This window comes from Schistocerca cancellata, chromosome 11 (genome assembly GCF_023864275.1).
Source record: "Schistocerca cancellata isolate TAMUIC-IGC-003103 chromosome 11, iqSchCanc2.1, whole genome shotgun sequence".
NCBI lineage: Eukaryota > Metazoa > Arthropoda > Insecta > Orthoptera > Acrididae > Schistocerca > Schistocerca cancellata.
Genome location: NC_064636.1, coordinates 32,246,854 through 32,267,993, shown reverse-complemented (window position 1 = coordinate 32,267,993; position 21,140 = coordinate 32,246,854). Strand labels below are relative to the sequence as shown.

At 49.3% G+C, this 21,140-nt stretch overlaps 1 protein-coding gene and 2 long non-coding RNA genes across 6 annotated transcripts in view; 2 read left to right on the top strand and 1 right to left on the bottom strand.

Annotated features, from left to right (window-relative positions):
• Positions 1-21,140, bottom strand: part of LOC126108742 (uncharacterized) — a 336,956-nt gene that overhangs the window by 190,803 nt on the left and 125,013 nt on the right. The gene's annotated exons all lie outside the window — the stretch shown is intronic.
• LOC126108737 (putative sodium-dependent multivitamin transporter) overlaps positions 1-21,140 on the top strand; it is a 745,960-nt gene that overhangs the window by 608,836 nt on the left and 115,984 nt on the right. The gene's annotated exons all lie outside the window — the stretch shown is intronic.
• Positions 19,997-20,755, top strand: LOC126108739 (uncharacterized). The gene is made up of 3 exons (XR_007523614.1): positions 19,997-20,119; positions 20,274-20,383; positions 20,542-20,755. It is a non-coding gene; the product is annotated as an uncharacterized LOC126108739 (long non-coding RNA).

The following is a 21,140-nucleotide window of genomic DNA, read 5'->3' as shown; positions in this document are numbered from 1 at the left end:
TTCCTCTGTGAAACAGCTTTGGAAAAAGGTGTTTAGTATTACAGCTTTACGCGTGTCATCCTCTGTTTCAATGCCATCATCATCCCGGAGTGTCTGGATATGCTGTTTCGAGCCACTTACTAATTTAACGTAAGACCAGAACTTCCTAGGATTTTCTGTCAAGCGATTAAACTTGGAGTGAAGCTCGCTATGCTTTCGCAGTAGTTTCCTAACTTTGTTGTTGAACCACGGTGGTTTTTTCCCGTCCCTCACAGTTTTACTCGGCACGTACCTGTCTAAAACGCGTTTTACGATTGCCTTAAACTTTTTCCATAAACACTCAACATTGTCAGTGTCGGAACAGAAATTTTCGTTTTGATCTGTTAGGTAGACTGAAATCTGCCTTCTATTACTCTTGCTAAACAGGTAAACCTTCCTCCATTTTTTTCTATTCCTATTAACTTCCATATTCAGGGATGCTGGAACGGCCTTATGATCACTGATTCCCTGTTCTGCACTTACAGAGTCGAAAAGTTCGGGTCTGTTTGTTATCAGTAGGTCCAAGATGTTATCTCCACGAGTCGGTTCTCTGTTTAATTTTTCGAGGTAATTTTCGGATAGTGCACTCAGTATAATGTCACTCAATGCTCTGTCCCTACCAGCCGTCCTAAACATCTGAGTGTCTCATTCTATATCTGGTAAATTGAAATCTCCACCTAAGACTATAACATGCTGAGAAAATGTATGTGAAATGTATTCCAAATTTTCTCTCAGTTGTTCTGACATTAATGCTGCTGAGTCGGGAGGTCGGTAAGAGGAGCCAATTATTAACCTAGCTCGGTTGTTGAGTGTAACCTCCACCCATATTAATTCACAGGAACTATCCACTTCTACTTCACTACAGGATAAACTACTACTAACAGCGATAAACACGCCACCACCGTTTGCATGCAATCTATCCTTTCTAAACACCGTCTGTACCTTTGTAAAAATTTCGACTGAATTTATCTCTGGCTTCAGCCAGATTTCTGTACCTATAACGATTTCAGCTTCGGTGCTTTCTATCAGCGCTTGAAGTTCCGGTACTTTACCAATGCAGCTTCGACAGTTGACAATTACAATACCGATTGCTGCTTGGTCCCCGCATGTCCTGACTTTGCCCCGCACCCTTTGAGGCTGTACTTGCCCGAGGCCATCTAACCTAAAAAACCGCCCAGTCCACGCCACACAATCCCTGCTACCCGTGCAGCCGCTTGTTGCGTGTAGTGGACTCCTGACCTATCCAGCGGAACCCGAAACCCCACCACCCTATGGCGCAAGTCGAGGAATCTGCAGCCCACACGGTCGCAGAACAGTCTCAGCCTCTGATTCAGACCCTCCACTCGGCTCTGTACCAAAGGTCCGCAGTCAGTCCTGTCGATGATGCTGCAGATGGTGAGCTCTGCTTTCATCCCGCTAGCGACACTGGCAGTCTTCACCAAATCAGATAGCCGCCGGAAGCCAGTAGGATTTCCTCCGATCCATAGCGACACACATCATTGGTGCCGACATGAGCGACCACCTGCAGATGGGTGCACCCTGTACCCTTCATGGCATCCGGAAGGACCCTTTCCACATCTGGAATGACTCCCCCCGGTATGCACACGGAGTGTACATTGGTTTTCTTCCCCTCTCTTGCTGCCATACCCCTAAGGGGCCCCATTACGTGCCTGTGTTTTGGAGAGATCATGAGTGCTGTGTATCACTGAAACTACATATTTTCGTAAGACGCATGTATAAATATGAAAAAAATCAATTACAGCCGGTGCGTTTCTAAGGTGGTGGTCCCTTCTGACTCTAATCGCTGGTGAGAGTAGGAAAGTGGATTCACAAAATAATTGCGATTTTAATATTTGTGGCACGGTGTTTATCTTTCATCCCGTATGTTTGTGAAACTTGTCTGGTAATTACAGTAAGTGAGGACAGAGTGTGCAGTACTCGCCACGTTCGTTTCGAGACAGATGCAGCCGATTTACGTGCACCTTATAACAGCAAAAACCGAACTGCAGCACTCGTCTTCAAGCACAGAGGGGCCGTGGTATCCATCCCACCATAGTAGGTTAGAATATAGCCTACTTCATATATAAAATAGGTTCTGACCTAACCTAACCTCCTCGATCTCGTCAAAAACTAACGAATCAGGTGGGACGCACAGTGACCAAGCTGTCAGACGATGTTGGAGGGCAACCTTTGGCGACGGAGTCGGTGGCAATGTGTCGGTGACAATGTGAGTGCAGCCTTATCGCACGTCCCACAATCTTCTGCACCACTGGTCCGTCACAAGTCAACACGGACGGCTTTCCATAGACGAAAAAAATTAATTTCTTCCTTCTATCGTCATCTGAATAGTGAAGCAATCGAGGACTGACCCCAAACCAACTGGAAGAAAAATGCAATTTCATGGTATTTATCCAGCACTTGACATCATAACGCGAAAGTCATAGAAGCTCCTTAGTTTTGAAATTTGTGGTCACTGAAGTTGATGATTGGATGGGTAGGGAAATAAATAAACAGCAGAGTAAAAAATTATTGCGCTGCAGTTCTGTAAACTCGATAGTCCTTGTAAACAAAGCACAAGCGTCACATCTTTCCGAAGGGTAAAGTTTGGAAATACTACAGCTCGCGACTCTCACGTTTTATTGCGAGAACTGTTGAAAACTGAGGGTTCGTTTGAGAGGAATGTGGAGTTGCGTTTGGGAATTACCAGCATCACACATCTCACAACTCATGAGCATGCAGTCACCCACATGACACCCACTACACCGAGCGAGGTTGCGCAGTGGTTAGAGCGCTGGACTCGCATTCGGGAGGACGGCGGTTCAAACTTGTGTCCGCCAACCTGATTTAGGATTTCCATAATTCCTTCCCTAAATCGCTTCAGGCAAATGCCAGAATGGTTCCTTTGAACGTCACGGGCGACCCCTTATAGTATGTATATCCGTTTCAAACGGAATACTGAACAAATCGAATTCAGTAATTGTCCACAGACATACACGTAAAATTTTGACACACGCCTCATAAAGTCTGTAGCTGTAATTCAATGACTCGTGAACTGCCGCCACGTATTTGTCAGCTTCTGTAAAAATTCAGACGCAAATATTTTTCCTTTTCTTCGCTGCTTTGCCTTCTGCATCACCAACAGCGCAGGTGACATACACAACAATCCTGTGGGGATATCACGGCTTTTCATTGCAAGTATTTCGCAACATTAGCGTTCTATTGGATATCTGTGTGTGTGTGTATGTGTGTGTGTGTGTGTGTAGCTGTGTGAGGTTAGCGCCAAAGAAACCGAATCACTTGTGTTCCTTTCGCTCATTATTCGTCCGACAGTACTGTCTTTCATTCGTACTGCATAAAATCTTGTTCGTAAGTTCAGGCCAACTGTAGTGAACACTATCATTATTCAGAGGACTGGTCGTTCGCCTGTTGTTCGCTCCGGCGCACAGGCATTGCAGAGCAATCGGACCCAGGAGACGGAGGTTTTTCCCGGCAGCGTAACGAGCTGACATCCGTCGGCGACGCCAGGCAACAGTGCATTCAACGGACGGCCGTTTATTCGATGTCGCAATAATAATCTTAACAGGAAACGGTTGAAAGTAAGAAAAGTCACCTTATCTGCGTCTATTGAGTATCGATTGTCTGTTAACAAAGGGGTAACCCCGTTCATGTCTCTTGTTTATTTCCAAAGACAGTTCTTCATACTCAGCAACACTAGTGATGATGCGTTCGTTAAAAAAGTGAAAGATATGCAACAAATTCCATCATTCGACGGTTGGATCCCTCACTTCCTTAATGAGGACTCACTCTGCCTGGGTTACACTCAGGGTGTACCTTCGACTTGGAAGATCCCACACTTTACCTGTCGTGTTTTCTGCATGCTGTCACTACTGCTCGCCGTCCGGGCCTCCTCGCCGCCGCCTTCGCCCCCCCTTCACGTGCCGTCACCATGTCCCAACCCACCACCACTATCATTTTCCCCTCTCCCTCTGCTGCTCCTACCACCATCATATGGTGCTCATCATCCACCTCATTCCGGTCCTTCCTTCTCTCCCTGTCCACACTACTCCTGCGCCATTTTCGGCTGTAACTCCCCCCAACTCTCCCTCCTTTGTCACTGTCGCCCCATCGACATCTGCAGACTTTCTGCCGCTCCCTGCACCACCTCCGACAGGCTCTAAACCGGCACGGATTTTGGCTGGATTTCGGCTCGTCATTACACAGTCTCTGTGACACCCATGCCCCCTCCCTCTGCGTCATCCGCTCCTCAGGGCAGCACTGCCCCCCGCCATCTCCCCCTGCAACCCATCCCCCAGCCCCGTCTCCACCCTGTCATGACCACAAAACCTTCAAAGCACCCGAATGTTGACCCTTCCCCCGAAGTCTCCTCCAAAAAAAACCCCTATCCCCGTGACCCACCCATCCCCATGGACGTGGCCCCAACCCCCGCCCCCGCCACACCTGCCACCCACACCTTTGTCCTCTCCAATCCTGACCCTCAATTCCTTGATGCCCGCTCCCTCACCCTCGCCACCCGGAAATACTACCCCAATGCCCCCATCTCCCTTCTGATTCCTCGCAAGGACTCGGTCTTCATTAAATCCCCCATTGCTTCCTTACACACCGATCTCCTCTCCCACATCCCATGCATCCAATTTGGCTAACATGCATCTCTCACTCCTACCACACCCTGTCCTCTCCCCGTCAGCCTTAACCTCCCCGACGACCATCAACTTTCACCGCTGTGATCACGACGCTTAGCCCTGTGGTCACGGAGGTTGAGGTGTTGGCGGAACTCAACTCCCGGCCCAACATCGAAATCCGCTTGGCCCATCGCATCTTTAATGATGCCAGGCCAACTTATCTAATGCGCATATTCACTGAATCCTCCTCCATTCACTGCCTCCTCACCGAGGGAGCCCTCATCTACAATCGCCGTCATGAGGTGGACCCCCCCCCCCCGTTCCCCAGTCCAATCTTACCACTGCCAAAGCTGCCTCACATGCAATGACCATGTTACATCTACCTGCAAGAAACCCCCTACTTGTCCTCACTGCTAAGCTTCCCACTTCCTCAAGAACTGCCCCAACCTCACCTCTCCCTCCTCCTGCAACATCTGTAACAAACCACATCCTACCTTCTCCTCGAAGTGTAAAGCGAAACCTCCTCCAGTGACCCCTGAGCTCACCATCCCTGCCCGTCCTGTTGATGATCCCATCCACCCCAAAAACTCGCTCCGACCTCTGCCTACTGCAGAGGACATAATCCGTCTCATCACCATTGTGCTCCAAAACATCCACCCCTCAGTGTCCCCACACCCTTCCCCAGATCGCCCTCAATGCCCTTTCCATCTTCCATCTTACCACCTATGCCACCTACTCTCACAACCAGACCCACTTCACCTTCACCCCCCTCACCACCCTCGTCTTGCTCTCCCCTCCCATGGTACAACAACCCTAACATATCCTGTACCACAATATTTGCTCCCTGCCCACCCACAAACTCTTCTTCCTCCACACCATCCATCAGCACCACATGGATGCCTTCATCCTAAATGAAACCTTCCTTCAACCCTGTATCTCCATCTCCACACCTCCTTACACCCTTCGCCGCACCGATAACCCATACCCTAGGGCGCATGGAAGAGTTCCTATAGGCCACCTCAAGCACCTCCCTGTCCAGCCCCAACCACTCCTTGACATTCCTACCGAGCATCTCACCCTCAGCCTCTTCTTCCCCACCCTTACTGTCACCTGTGCCACCACTTATGTCCGCCCTCGCACCTCCATCCCGTATGATTTCCTGGCCTACATTGACTGCACCTTCTCCACCTACATGATTGCCAATGACCTCAATATCCACAGCCGTGATCCTGCCAATCTCCAGTGGTGGCATCAGTTTATCACCACCCTCCAGGGAGACCTGGTCCCCTCCCCAAGCACACCTGACCCGAACCCAACACCACTCCCGATGTGGTCCTTGCTTCTCCCAGCCTCCTTGGGCGCATCACCGCAGATGTCCTTCACCTCATTGGCAGTGACCATGCTCCTGTTCTCCTCACTATCTCTAGTAGTCACAATCCCCACCCCGCTCCTCGCCATGACGTCCCTCCATCATTACTCCTGTGCCAACTGGGATGCCTACCGGGACTCCATTCCACCCAGGGTGATGGCCACGACCTTGCTCTCCAATCTCCTGATGACATCTCTCGCATTGCCGATTTACTGCACCAGACCTTGTGTGACGCCTTCGCCACCCAATCTCCATCTAAGCCATCCACCCTCACCGACCCGCCCTGCCTCTACAGGCCGTCCACCTTCCAGAGTCCTGCCACCTCTACCGCTCTTTTCTCCGCACTCATGGCCGGGACACACTTACCCGCTACCGGCAATTATGACGACACATCTGCAACCTGCTTACTGCGAAGAAACGCCGTGCCTGCCGCCAGACATGTACACAACTCAACACCACGCTCCCAGTAAACTCTTCCAAGTACTCATTTGCTTTCCACGGCCTTACTGGTAACCGCCCCACCCCACAGTACCCACTCCTCCTTGATGACCATCCCTTTCTTGACAACCTCAGTACGGCCAACCACTTTGCCTCTCAACTCTCCGATGTTTTTTCAGTACCAGATGATCCCCAATTTGATTATTCCCTCTTCCCTGACCTCATGGACCGTACGAATACCTCTGTTCCTCCCCTTACTCCTAGCTTCCAGTACTTGGGCCACACACCATCATATGAACTTGACACTCCCATCAGTACACAGGACCTCAGCCTCACACTCCACACTAAACGCAACACTGCTCCCGGCCACGACTGCATTACCTGCCGCCACCTTAAACACTGCCCTCCCTCCTTCCTTTCAGTCCTTGCCACCCTCTACAACATCATGCTTGCGACTGGTTTCTACTCCGACCTACGGAAAACCTCCCATATCCTGATGTTCTCCAAACCCAACAAGCCTCCATCTGATGCCTCTTCCTGTCGTCCTATCTGTCTCACATCGGTGTTAAACAAGCTCTTGGAATCCATCCTTTCCTGACTCATCCATCACCACCTCCACAAAAACCACCTCCTCCCAAACACCCAGTGTGCCTTTCGACCTTCCTTCTCTGCCGATGACTGACTCCTCTGCCTCACTCATCTCCTCTCAATCCAGCTTAACTCTCGTCGCTCCGCCATTTTCGTCTCCCTCGATCTCGAAAAGGCCTACGACCGTGTCTGGAATTCTGGTCTCCTGTTTTAACTCCAAACCTACACCCTTCCTGTCAACTAAATCCGTCTGATGGCCTCCTTCCTCTCCCATCGCCCCTCATATGAGTATGTTATCATCCATAATGCCAATTCCCACACCTTCTACCCCTCCACTGGGGTGCCCCAGGGCTCTGTCGTCTCCCCTCTCCTCTACCTCCTGTACATGGCAGATGCGCCCCAACACCCCCTCCAGTACACCTCTTGCAATATGCCGATGACACTGCATTCCTCGCCCTCGCTCCTACCCTCCAACGGTCCCAACACCTTCTCCAGAATCCACTTGACCTTTTTGCTGCATGGTGTATCCAGTGGTGCTTTCCGTATACGCCTTCCGTCCCCCATGTGGATGCTCTATGACCTCATTCCTTTCCCCCATCTGCTCCTATTCCCCGAACATATCCACCTACTATACACCTCCCACCACCTTGATTCCCCTCACCCCCTGGTGGCTCCTCTCCTGTCCTGTCCCCACCTCCTGCCACGCCTTCACTGTTGTGTCCCCCCTACCCTCCATCTCTACACCCTTTATCTCCTTTCCCAAGGTGGCTTCCATCAACTCCCCCTCCTGGATGATACCCTCTTTCCCTCCATCTATCTCTCTTACCCTCCATCTATCCCTCTTATCAACTCTGATCCTCACCCCCCCTCCTTTCCTCAGTCCATTCCCTGGGCTCCCTCTCCCCCCTTCCATCCTGTTTTCTCCCAGCCAAACCTCTCCCTACCTCACTTCTCCCCCCCTGCCGAGTCCTTTTGTATTCTCCTCCTCTGCCTTCCCCACTGCCTGCCGCATCTGCCCAGCACCCCCCACCCCTCCATTGGCTCCTTTCCCCCCTCCACCCCTTCGCTTTTCCTCTCCATCCCCCCCTTTTTTATTTTCCCGTCATCTGTCCATCATCTGTCTCAGCGGTGGTATGTCACATTTGCCAACTTTATAGTGCAGTATTCCAGTGAATGTTCAGTGTTGTTCGCCTTTCTAGTGTTGCGAAGAGAAACCATGCTGCCACTGGGTGAGAATTTTAAGTCTTTTGCGAACAGAAACCATACTGTCGCCGTGTGTTGTTAATTGTCTGTATTTTTTTACCTGTCTGCTTCGTATGTATTTTATTTGCGTCATCATCCCTTCGTTCTATGTTTTATGTTCCACGATTTTTTCGCCATGTTACTATTTAAGTCTCCGGTTTTATCGCCTATTTTTATTATTTATTATCTTCATGTTTTTAAAACAAAGTCTGTAGGAAAAAAAAACAAATTCCATCTCTGGCGGTACCTCAAAAGAGTACCGCCCTTCAGTCATGGCATAGCCACTTATCGAAATGTTAGGTGTTCCAGGACCTGCCAGCCTGCCATCCCAGCAGCCTCTGCAGTCACCCCTTGCCAGCAGCAGTGGAGCGGGCATTCGGCCCCAGTCAGTGTTTCGTCTGTCTATGTGAGCTCCTTGTTTTCTTCTTTAGTTTTGTCCAGTCCTCTCCTGTTCTTGTCCTTCTTTTCTCATTGTAATCATGACAACCACCACTACCACCACCACCACTACCACCACCACCGCCATTGTATATACATCTCCCTCTGCCACCACCACTATTATGTGGTGTGCCCAATCGCCACCCTCATTCAATCCCCCAACCTTCTCACCCTCCCTTCTCCTTCTCCTTCGCTCTTCATAGCCTCATCCCCTGCTCCTTCCTCCCTCACCTCTTCCTCTGATCCCTTCCCTCGACTCCCTCACCCTGTTCCCTCCGTCTCTGCAGCCCCCGCCAGGGTGGAGGCCCATCACCATCTCCGTCTTTGGCGCCTGCACCAGCAGCCATGTCAGGACCTGCCACCTCCGCCATCTCCCAGTTGCTCCTGTCCCACACAGTTCCTGTGACACTTCAGTCACTGTGAAGTGCCCCAGTGGCACCCCTGCCTCCTCTGCTCCCAAAAAGTCCCAGTCCCCTCCTCTTACCCCCCTCCCCCAGGAGGGCATGGATGTCTCCTCACCTGTCCCCTCTGCCACCACCACTACCTCCTCCTCCTCCTCCTCCTCCTTCATAGACCTCCTATCCCGTCCTGATCCCTCACTCCTCGAGGCCCACAACCTCACGAAGCTCCTCCGCCAACTCTACCCCGCAGCTCCCATTTCCCTCCTCACTCCGTGTTGGGACTCCGTTCTCATCACCTCCCCTTGCCCCACCCTTCACTCAGACATCCTTTCCCGAATCCCCATCACCTGCTTTGTCCCCAATGCCTCTCTCTCCCCTGCTCCTTCCCCTTCCCACTCCCACCAACCCCAAGCCCCGCGTTGCCCGCCAACCCTTACCGCCATGACCACTTAGCTTAGTCTGACAATCACTGAGGAGGAGGTGCTGTTGGAGCTTAAGGCGCATCCCTACCTAGACGTCCGTGCAGTGCACCGGATTTTCAATCCTGCCGGCTCCACCCTCCTTATGCAGGGGTCCAGTCAAAAATCAAAGGGCTCTGAGCACTATGGGACTCAACTGCTGAGGTCATTAGTCCCCTAGAACTGAGAACTAGTTAAACCTACCTAACCTAAGGACATCACAAACATCCATGCCCGAGGCAGGATTCGAACCTGCGACCGTAGCGGTCTTGCCGTTCCAGACTGCAGCGCCTTTAACTGCACGGCCACTTTGGCCGGCAGGGGTCCAGTCCTGTCCTGTTCTTTTCCTTCATTTCTCGTTGTAAGCACCACCACCACCACCACCACCACCACCACCACCACCGCCGCCGCCGCCATTGTATATAGCTCTCCCTTTGCTGCCACCACCACAATTACGTGGTGCGCCCAATCGCCCCCCCCCCCTCATTCCATCCCCCAAGCTACTCACCCTCTCTTAGCCTTCTCCTGAAGGAGGGTGCCCTTCTGTTCCATCATTGGTACATGGTCAACCCCTCCTATTCCCCTCCTCAGTCCATCTCCTGCCAGAGGTGCCTGCACTACAACGCACACCCAACATCAGAGTGCTGCAAGGACCCCATCTGCCCACACTGCAAACAGGCGCACTTCCTCAGCCACTGTTGCAACCTCCAGTCCACTCTCTCCTGCAACACCTGCAACCATCCGCATCATGCCTACTCCCAGAAATGCAAAGCCAACCCCTCCCATACTCCTGAAATAACCGTCCCCATCCGCCCTCTGGAAACCCCCCCCTCCTGGCAACTCCCTCCATCCCCCCCCCCCCCACTGCTGAGGACATCATCTGGTTTGTCACAATCGTCCTCCAGAATGTCCACCCGTTACAGTGCCCCCTCACCCACCAGCAGATATCCCTCGCCACCCAATCCGCCTTCCACCTTAACACTTATGCACCTATTCCCACAACCAATCCCACTTCACCTTCTCCCGCCTCGGCACCCTTGTCTAAATTCCTGTCATAGCGCGACAGCACTGTATCTAGTTCAACAACATCCAGTCCCTACCCACCAACAAGAACCTCCTCATGCACACCCTCACGACCCACAGTGTGCACGCCTTCCTCTTAAACAAAACCTTTCTACAGCCTCAGCATACTGTCCACACTTCTCCCTACCTCCTAAACTGCTCCGATAATTGTCCACCACCGCCATATCCCTATTCGGCTCCAACCCCTCCTTCCCAGCCCCACAGAACACCTGATCATTAGTCTCTTCTTGCCCGGCCTCACCGTTATCTGCGCCACCATCCACGTCTGCCCTAACGCCACGATTCCTTTTGACTTCCTTTCCTACATCGACTGCACCGTCTCCTTCTATGTAATCGCCGCCGACCTCAACATTCATAGTTGTTCCGCCGCCCAGTAACAGCGGTTGCATAGGTTCCTCTCCTCACTCCAAGGTGACCTCGTCCCCGTTCCCCAGCACAACCGCCCTGAATCCAACTCCACTCCCGATGTCATCCTCTCCTCCCCTAACCTCCTTGGCTGCATAATGGTTGATGTCCTGGACCCCATTGGTCTGTCCTCCTCACCGTTTCAGACGGTCGTCACCCCCGCCCTGACCCTCGTAATGACCCTACCCTGAAGTACGTCCATGATTATTCCAATTCCCCTTTACTCCCACAGGCCGTACTTCCCCTCCGTGATTCCCGACGTCTCTACCGTGCCTTCATTCACACGTGTGACCCGGACACACCACGACGCCACTGGCAACCACAAAGACACGTCCAAAACTGGCTCAAGGCTAAGAATCGCCGCGACTGGCGTCAGAAATTTACCTGTCATAATGTTACACTTCCTATCAACTCATCCAAGTACTGGTCTGAATCCCTTCCCCCACCCAGTACCATCCTCTCCCTCATCATGACCAACATTTCCCTGACAACCTTAGTAGGGCCAATCACTTTGCCTCCTACCTGTCCAATATCTTTACCCTCCCTTACGATCCCCAGTTCGATTACCCCCTCTTCCCAGATGTCCGCGATCAAACTGACACCTATGTCCTCCATTCGCCCCTGGTTTCCAGTACTTGGACAACATTACACACAACGATCTCAATGCCCACATCACTACTCAGGATTTCATCACTACACTCTGCACGAAACACAACACCACTCCTGGTCACGATCGTGTTATCTATCGCCACCTCCGTGAAGCTCCCACCTCCTTTCTCTCCATCCTAGCCAGACCTCCCCTTATCCTGATCTTCCTCAAACCCGACAAACCGCCATCCACTGTCACCTCCTACCATCCCATCAGCCTTACCTCGGTCTTTAGCAAGGTCCTGGAATCCATCCTTACCCGACGCAACCACCAGCATCTCTGCCATCGCCGCCTCCTTTCTGTTACCCAAGTGTGGCTTTCGACCATCCTTCTCTACTGACGACCTTCTCCTTCACCTCACTCATCTCCTCTCTCCGAACAGCTCATTTCCTGTCACTCCACCATCTTCTTCTCCCTCGACCTGGAACGTGCCTACGACGGTGTGTAGCATTCTGGTCTCCTCTTTAAGTTCCAAATCTTTGCACTTCCTATCAACTACGTCTGTCTGATCGGGTCCTTTCTTTCCCAACGTCCTTCCTATGTCACGATCCAAAACACGGATTCCTACACCTTCTACCCCTCCGCCGGTGTGCCCAAGCTTCCATCCTATCCCCTCTTCTATACCTTTTGTATACGGTGGATATGCCGCCACCTTCACCCCCCATCCACCTTCTCCAGTACTTCGATGAAACAGCCTCTCTTTCCCTCACCCCCACCCTGCAACGCTCCCAACACTTTCTCCAATCGCATCTTGACTGGTTGACCGTTTGGTGTAACCAGTGTTGCTCAAGGTCTATCCTTCCAAATCCCAGGCGATCATTGTAGGCAAAACCACCCCTTCCTTCAGTCTCCTCGACTTCTAACTCACCATTTATGGCCGTCCTATCGTCCTCACCCCCACCATGAAGTACCTTGGCGTCACCCTTGACCATCATCTCTCCTGGACCCCCATCTCTGGACAATCCATGCCAAGGAACGCTCTCGACTCTGTCTCCTCAATCTCCTTTCTGGCCGCACATGGGGTAAGGACCCCTCCACCATTCTCCACACCTATAAATCCCTTATCCGCCCTATCCTCTGCTACGCTCATCCCACCTGGATCTCTGTCCCTCCAACCTTTTACAAATCCCTTTAAATTCTAGAACGCCATGAGCACCACCTCGCCTATCGCATCCGTCTCCTGTCCTTCACGCGGATCCTATATCATCTTATTCTGATCCCACACCTCCTTCTCTTCCTTGAATGGATACTGATCCTCTACATCTCCTGCAAACTTGATCCCCCTCACCTGCTTGTCTCTCCCATCCTCTCCCACCCATGTCCTGTGTCGCACCTTCATTCCCACATCCCACCTGCACTCCATCTTTCCACTCACCATACCCTCTCCCAAGGTGGCTTCCACCAACTCCCTGATGATGCCCTCATCCCCTCCATCTACCCCTCCTGCCAACATTCATTCTCCTCTACTACACCCGGTGTTTTTTCCCAATGGCACTCTCTCTTCCTCCTCTCCCTCCTCCTTTCCTTCCTCCCTCCTCCCCCGGGCTTCCCCCACCCCCTTACCTTCTTTCCTGCCCCTCCCATCTCCTCTGCCTCTGCCACTGGCATCTACACACTTCCCTCTCCCTCCTCTCCCATTTTTCCCCTTTTGGCAGGTCCCCAGACCCGTACACATATAGTGAACTTTTGCTCACGAGAGATCATCGCCTAGTGTTTGTGTGTGCCGTCGTGTTTGTCCTCAAGTGTTCCAGTGTTTAATAGTTTGTGCTCCAAAGTTTGCGTGTGTCATCTGTCATCTCTGCGCATGTCCACGTGTCTCAACATTTTTAATTTGGACTCTGCGCTTGTGAACGGCTCCGTGTGTTTTAATTTTACGTTTGTATATCCACCATGTCTGTTCTGTGAATATCTTCTTTTGTATCATTAGTTTTATCTGTGTCTGAAGAGCGGCGTAGTATGCTGTTGGTGATCTACCTGTATAAGGTGAGAAATTAACAATAAAGGGGAAAAAAGCAAATTCGTTCCAGGCCCTATAAATCCCTCCAAATCCTTGAACACCATGTGCTCCGCCTCACCTTCCGCATCCACTTTCCGTCCATCATGCACATCCCTCACGCCCTTCCCCCACCTCCTCCTTTTCGTGAACACATCTGTACACTGTATATTGTCCGCCGCGTTGATCCCCTTCACCCCCTAGTATCTCCATTGCTCTCCACCCCCAATCCGTTGCCGCACGTTTGCTGTTGTGTCCCACCCCCTCTCCATCTCCACACCATACCGCCTCCTTGCCCAATGCAACTTCCACCATCCACCCCTGCCAGATGATGCGCTTTACCCTCAGATCTACCCTTCCTACCAACTCTAACCCCATCTTCCTGCCTCTTCTTCAGGGCTCCCCCTCCCCCTCCCTTCTCCCGAGTGGCTTCCCCATCCTACTCCCCCTCCCTCTCTTGTGCTCCCCTTCAGTGTCTCTGCATTCCCTCGTGCCTTGTCTTCCCTCTTTATCTCCTGCCCCACCAGTCTCCTGCCCGCTGATGCCCCTACTCTTTTCATCCCACCACCTCCCTTGCTGCCCCTTGCTCTCCCCTGCTTCTCCATCCTCTCTGGCCTCTCCCTCAGCAGCTCCCACATGGTAGTTTTATTCTTCATGGTGTGTGCTCCAAGTGGGTTTTAAGTGCGTTATTCTGGAGGGTTTTTAATACTGTGGCCGACTTTTAATCTGTGCATGTGCCTTCAGTGTCTTCTTTGTGTTTTTTAACCTTATGTCGACTTTTTTCATTGTCACCCCATGAACATCTCCATGTCAGTATCTTTTTACCTCCATTATCTCCCCTTGCTCTGTTTTAAGTTCCCCATTTTATCGCCTTATGTGTGTAACATTTTATTCTTGTCATAGTTGTCATGTCACTCGGCAGAAGAGCAGTGGATTGTGCCGCTGACAGGCCTTCCCTGCCCACATAGGGCATTGGAATGAAAAAACAATAAAGAAAGCACTCCGTCTTCAGACCACCCATCCAACTCCCAGCCACGCCCGACAGCGCTTAACTCCTGTGATCTCACGGGAACCAGTGTATCCACTGCGGCAACGCCGTTCCCACAGTAAAGAAAAAAAAAAGCAACAAATTCCTATACATGAAACCATTAAATGTTTACGAAAGTTTGGAGGGCTTCTGCTGTGTTGTGCGAGCCGTCAAATAGTTCGTGAATGTTAGATGTTGGGGTGCCAGTTACAGTAACACGTTTGCAATTACCCATTCTTGTTTATTTTTCGAATGCACTACAAAACTCATCCCTTCCCTCCAGCTACCGTGCATGGAGAACTGCATCACGCCAGTACATGGTCTGAAGACGACGACAACAACAACGGTCGTTTTGAAGATGGTTGCAGATGCATATGTTATTTCTGGTTGTGTAACTGCTCTACAATGTTTTAAATTTGCAACTATAGACAGGCTTTTTTGTTGTATGCGTTTTTGCTAATCTAATTTTCCTTGATGGGGTTTTATTCTACTTTGTCATGTTTGTTTCTCATTTAGATTTCCAGTTATGATGTCACCTAAATATTTAAATTGATCAACGATTTTGATTTCCTGTTCTTCCACTGAAATTTTGTGGACCAGCTGTTATAATTTGTTTTTTCAAATGATATTCTGAGGGTGACTTTCTGTGATATTTCTTAGAGATGTAAATAGTTTAGTGGTTTCTTGAACATTCGTGGTTAGGAGAGTAAGATCTGCAGCAAATCCCAAGCAGTTTCAACTTTTACCATTTGTCAAACTTCCAGTTCTTATATTCTTTGCCTTACCTTGTACCATTCGGTCATTACATATTCCAGTGCACAGTCGAACACTAATGGTGATAGGCATTCACCTTGTCTTAAGCCTCTTTTTATGAAGAATGCTTGAGAAATTTTTTCTCTATGCTTTACTTTCAAATTGACGTTGTTTGGAGTAAGTTCTACTAGATTCATTAATTGCATCGTAATTCGGAGTAACACAGGTGCTGGAGTATTGTAAGAGGGGAAAATGTCATCCTGGCAGCGCAAAACTAGTGGCTTAGGAAGTGGAAATGAAAAATCACATCAACTCATTTCCAGTCCAGAAAGCACATTATGCCAATGAAGAACAGAATTATCTGGACCATAAACATGTGAAGATTATGTGGCAGATGTTCAAAACTTTTGAACTCCATATTCAAGTTGATTATCAGTTTTAATTGAAAATTAAGCATGGACATTTTAATTTAAAATTTGGGCAACCACAGGTGTATGCGAGCAGTACATGTGGAGAGCCTCAGGTAATATAACAAGTCCATCTCTGAATGATGGTGCTAAAAGGCCAGCAAAGCTGAGTTAATAGTGCACAAGAAATTACACCCAGTTACAGCAAAAACTGCCACTGATTCTACCATTGCAGGCCTCTCGTTTGATATAATGCAGAATTTGCAATTACCTCAGATACAAAGACAACTTACATGTCACTTGTGGCAGCTTTCATTAATTTCTTAAATGCGCAGAATTACAGAGTGGAACAGCCAGGTTTTTGTCTCTGTCATGAAAAGGAATAGCACGAAAAATCTCTGATGAAGCTTGTTCATTTCTTTTTAATTATATAAATGAAAATGTTGGACAACATGTTAAAGACTTTCACTCTTTCTCTGACTGTTGTGGAGACAAAAATAAAAACCATTCAATGGTGAGGTTTGTTTAATGCTTGTGGCACAGGGAGGTTTCAGTTCATCACCCATTACTTTCTAACTGGAGGGTAGTCCTACCTTGCACATGATAAGCATATCAACAGACAAAAAGGAAAATTAGAAAGGTTGATAGGATATATGTTCTGCAAGAATATGCAGAATTAATAACTGAATCCCGCACAAAGAGGAATTTTGTAGTGAAAATATCAAAAACATAAGAGGTTCCAAATTTTAAGGAGCGGTGGCCAAAATTCCATAGTAATACTAATATTTCTGTTGAAAGGAAAGGAAGGGCTTCACACAGAAACTAACAGCTCTTTTATGTAACACAATTTGTGCAGTTCTGTTGTTCACAAGACACTTGTGGTGTTGTTAAAGTTAAGCCATTCATTGATGTGGCAGAAGAGCACACATTCCAACTTTCTGATCAAACTGCAGTTCCACCAAGCCCTGTAAATCAGGCTCAATTGGGCTCATGTAACGATAAATGAGGGGAACATGCACCATCTAAGCGATTTCTTCCATTCCTCCCAAAACAAGACATCATAAAGAACTTCTATTCTAACATATACAATTGGCCAAATGTCAAAGAATCAACCACGAGTGGAGTATAATGCGAAAGACAATGGGAATTAGCCATAATTTACTTGATTTTTGTCCATATTACAATAAATTTTTTTTTTTTTTTTTTTTTTTCCTTTATTGTAATTTAAACACCTATACAGGTGGGCTGGCAGCAGCATAGTTCGCTGCTCTTCAGCCTTTAGTTGAACAATAAACATGATAGAGATGTGATATACAAAAAAGACGGCGGGCAAAAACATGGAGATACAAAAAAACAAGAGACAAGAAGCCGTTCACGTTGGACGAAAAAAACACTAACACTGGGAAACACGGCGCACAAAACACGGAGAACGGCGACGCCACACGTGAACAGTTGAGTCGGGACTGCACGAAACACAAAACGATGCACACACACTAACACTGGTGGCGATGGTCTCTGGCGCGCGAATGTTCACTGAGCGTGTACGAGTCCGGGGACCTGCCAAGAGGGGGATGGAGGAGGAGGAAGGGGAGATGGGAGAGGGGAGAGCAGAGATGCCATGGGCAAAGGAGAGAGGGGGAGGGAGGAAAGGGGGAGGGGAAGCCCGGAGGAGAGGGTAGGAGGGAGGGGGAAAGGAAAGAGAAGGGAAGGGAAAGGGGGGGAGGGAGGGTGCCGAAAGGAAAGGACACAGGTGGGGGGGGGAAGGATCAAAGTTGATAGGAGGGGTAGATGCAGGGGAGGAGGACATCATCAGGGAGGGGGAGCTGGCGGAAGCCACCTTGGGAGAGGGTATGGAGGGTGGAGAGATGGAGACCAGGTGGGACATGGGAGTACAGGCGCGGCAGCGGGCGGGGGTGGGAGAGGATCGGGGAGACGAGCGGGTGAGGAGGATCGAGTTTACGGGAGGTGTATAGGATTCGTATCCTTTCGAGGAAGAGGAGGAGGTGGGGGAAGGGGATAAGGTCATACAGGATCCGCGTGGGGGAAGGGAGACGGATGCGATAGGCAAGGCGGAGAGCATGGCGTTCAAGGATTTGGAGGGATTTATAAAAGGAAGGGGGGGCGGAGATCCAGGCGGGATGGGCGTAACAGAGGATAGGGCGGATGAGGGACTTATAGGTGTGGAGGATGGTGGAGGGGTCCAGACCCCACGTTCGGCCGGAAAGGAGCTTGAGGAGACGGAGTCGGGAACGTGCCTTGGCTTGGATTGTCTGGAGATGGGGAGTCCAGGAGAGGCGACGGTCGAGGGTGACGCCAAGGTACTTAAGGGTGGGGGTGAGAGCGATGGGACGGCCATAAACGGTGAGATAGAAATCAAGGAGGCGGAAGGAGGGAGTGGTTTTGCCTACAATGATCGCCTGGGTTTTGGAAGGATTGACCTTGAGCAACCACTGGTTGCACCAAGCGGTGAACCGGTCAAGATGGGATTGGAGAAGGTGTTGGGAGCGTCGCAGGGTGGGGGCAAGGGCAAGGAAGGCGGTGTCATCGGCAAACTGGAGAAGGTGGACGGGGGGTGACGGCGGCGGCATGTCCGCCGTGTACAACAAGTACAGAAGGGGGGAGAGGACGGAGCCTTGGGGCACACCGGCGGAGGGGAAAAAGGTGTAGGAATCAGTGTTATGGATGGTGACATGGGAAGGACGGCGGGAGAGAAAGGAACCGATCAGACGAACGTAGTTAATGGGAAGGGCGAAGGTTTGGAGCTTGAAGAGGAGACCGGAATGCCATACGCGGTCATATGCACGTTCGAGGTCAAGAGAGAGGAAGATTGCGGAGCGACGGGAATTGAGCTGTTCGGAAAGGAGATGAGTCAGGTGAAGGAGAAGATCGTCGGAAGAGAAGGACGGCCGAAAGCCACACTGGGTAACGGGGAGGAGGCGGTGCTGGCGGAGATGCTGGTGGATGCGGCGGGTGAGGATAGATTCCAGGACCTTGCTGAAGACCGAGGTAAGGCTGATGGGACGGTAGGAGGAAACGGCGGACGGCGGTTTGCCAGGTTCATATTACAATAAACTGAGTTACCTATTGATTTATGTACATTTATTGCACTGTATTCAAGAAGGCCATATGTTCACTAAATAAATTTTAACAGAACGTCAAGAAAATATATTAGGTTTACCAGCGGAGCATTTGCATTCACCCCTCCATAGAATAATGCTATTGTTCACTGCAATTATTCTGTTTGCTCCGCTATACAGGCACTGAAAACCAGACGGCGACAGGAGATGGAGGTGAAAGGCTCGCCATGTTTTTCCCGGAGCGCACCGCGCTGACATCTGTCGGCAGCGCCAAGCAACAGGGCATTCAACCGCCAGCCGATTATTCGATTTGGAAATAGGAAGCTGAACAGGAAATGGTTGGAAATAACAAAAACCTCCTTATCTACTGCAATTAAATAGATTTAGTATCTTAACAAAGGTGGAAAGCTCATCCGTGTCTCTTTTTTTATTTGCAAAGACAATTTTTCATACTCAGCAATATTTGTGGTGACATGTTGGTTAAAATTGAGCAAGTCAGAACGAACCAGTGAAGGTAGCCGATAAGGCACGCGATTAATTTTTGGAGGGTTCGTGCGTACATGCGCGAACCGCAAATTACGTTGATAATGCTATGAGGTTAGGTTAGGAGAATTGCATGTTTTAAATATTTGGAGGGTTCGTGCCGGTAGGTGTGAACCGCCAATCACGTCGATGATGTTATGAAGTTACGTTACTTTAGGAGGCCGAATTGCAGTTTTTAAGTTTTTGGAGGGTTCGTGCCGATATGTGTGAGCCGCCAATTACATTGGTAATGTTATGAGGTTATTTCCTGTTCAGCTTCCTATTTCGAAATCGAATAATCGGCCGACGGTTGAAAGCCCTGTTGCTTGGCGCTGCCGAAGGAAATTCGTTTGTTTAAATTTTTGGAGGGTTCGTGCTATTGATGGGCTAAACTGCGATTTTCCGATATCGGTGATTTCTGTGAATGCTACTTTTCAGTATCTGTTATTCTTAACTGTGATTTGTCTTAAATAACATCGGTTGTGTATCCCTCCGCCACTGCCACTTCTGCGATTTCTCAGACTCCTGCGATTTCTGCGACCTACCACCGTATGAAAAAGTTACGTCTGTCAACACAGAAAATTGCATCTCAACAAACCTGTCATTGGAAAGTATGTTTTACGTTTTTTCTTCCGTTGGCTTTAATTTTGTACTAAAGAAACAACTGTGTAAATATTAATAGTGTAATTAATATGTAAGTAGCCGTACAGTACCATAATAGTTCGTGTTTTGAAAATGAATTCTAACATATTATTATGTTCACAGGTACCTGATCTACATTTCAGTCACTCAGCAAAGTGTAACTCAAAATATAATTGTCAACAGATCTGAAGAAATTGCCACTGCGACTTTAGACCGTTTTCGTCAGACGAGAGGTTAGTTTGTAAGCGTTTCGATGGACTTAATTACTTCAGTGAGCCGCTCTTGCAAATGTGACATTCATTATAGCAAATATTAGCAATCTACTCTGTCAATTATATTGCTAGTAATTAGTGACAGCAAAAATTGTTTAATAATCCTTCTGTTTTTGCAGACGCAGTTCTGACTCTGATTACTGGTTGCTGTACGTATCTGTCCACATCAAGGCTGTTGAGAGAGACTCGTGAAGATTCAAGACAGCTCTTAGAGGATTTGCAGTTTAAAAGTGAAATAAGTGTGTGAATGATTAAACTGTGTTTTATTGAAGTTGTTGTGCGAATGTTAAATACAGTGAGTGAATAATAAAAATCTCATTTTCCACATGTTAATCCGTCCAATACCCGTAATTTTCCATGCAGCCCCCCCCCCCTTTCTCCACAATCTTGGTGTGACACTGACCTGTAACATATCCTGAAGTCTACAATATGCATTTTGAGGCTGTTGATATGAAAGTGGGAAGTACAGATCTTCCAGTTAAATCAGGAATAGCTGAAGTGCATTACTTGAAAGTAACACAGGAAAAGCTTACTTATGTAGGTGGTAGTAGTGTCGGCAAAAAGTTCTTGTGTGTGAAGTTGCCATGTAGAACACCAGGTGTGAAACTTTTCTTCTGAGGCTTGAACTGTGTCGGAAGAAAAGTGAGGCATTCATATGACTGTTTTCATTTCACTACACTTATACAGATGTCTGAGTTCTGCTGTGATAACATTGCAA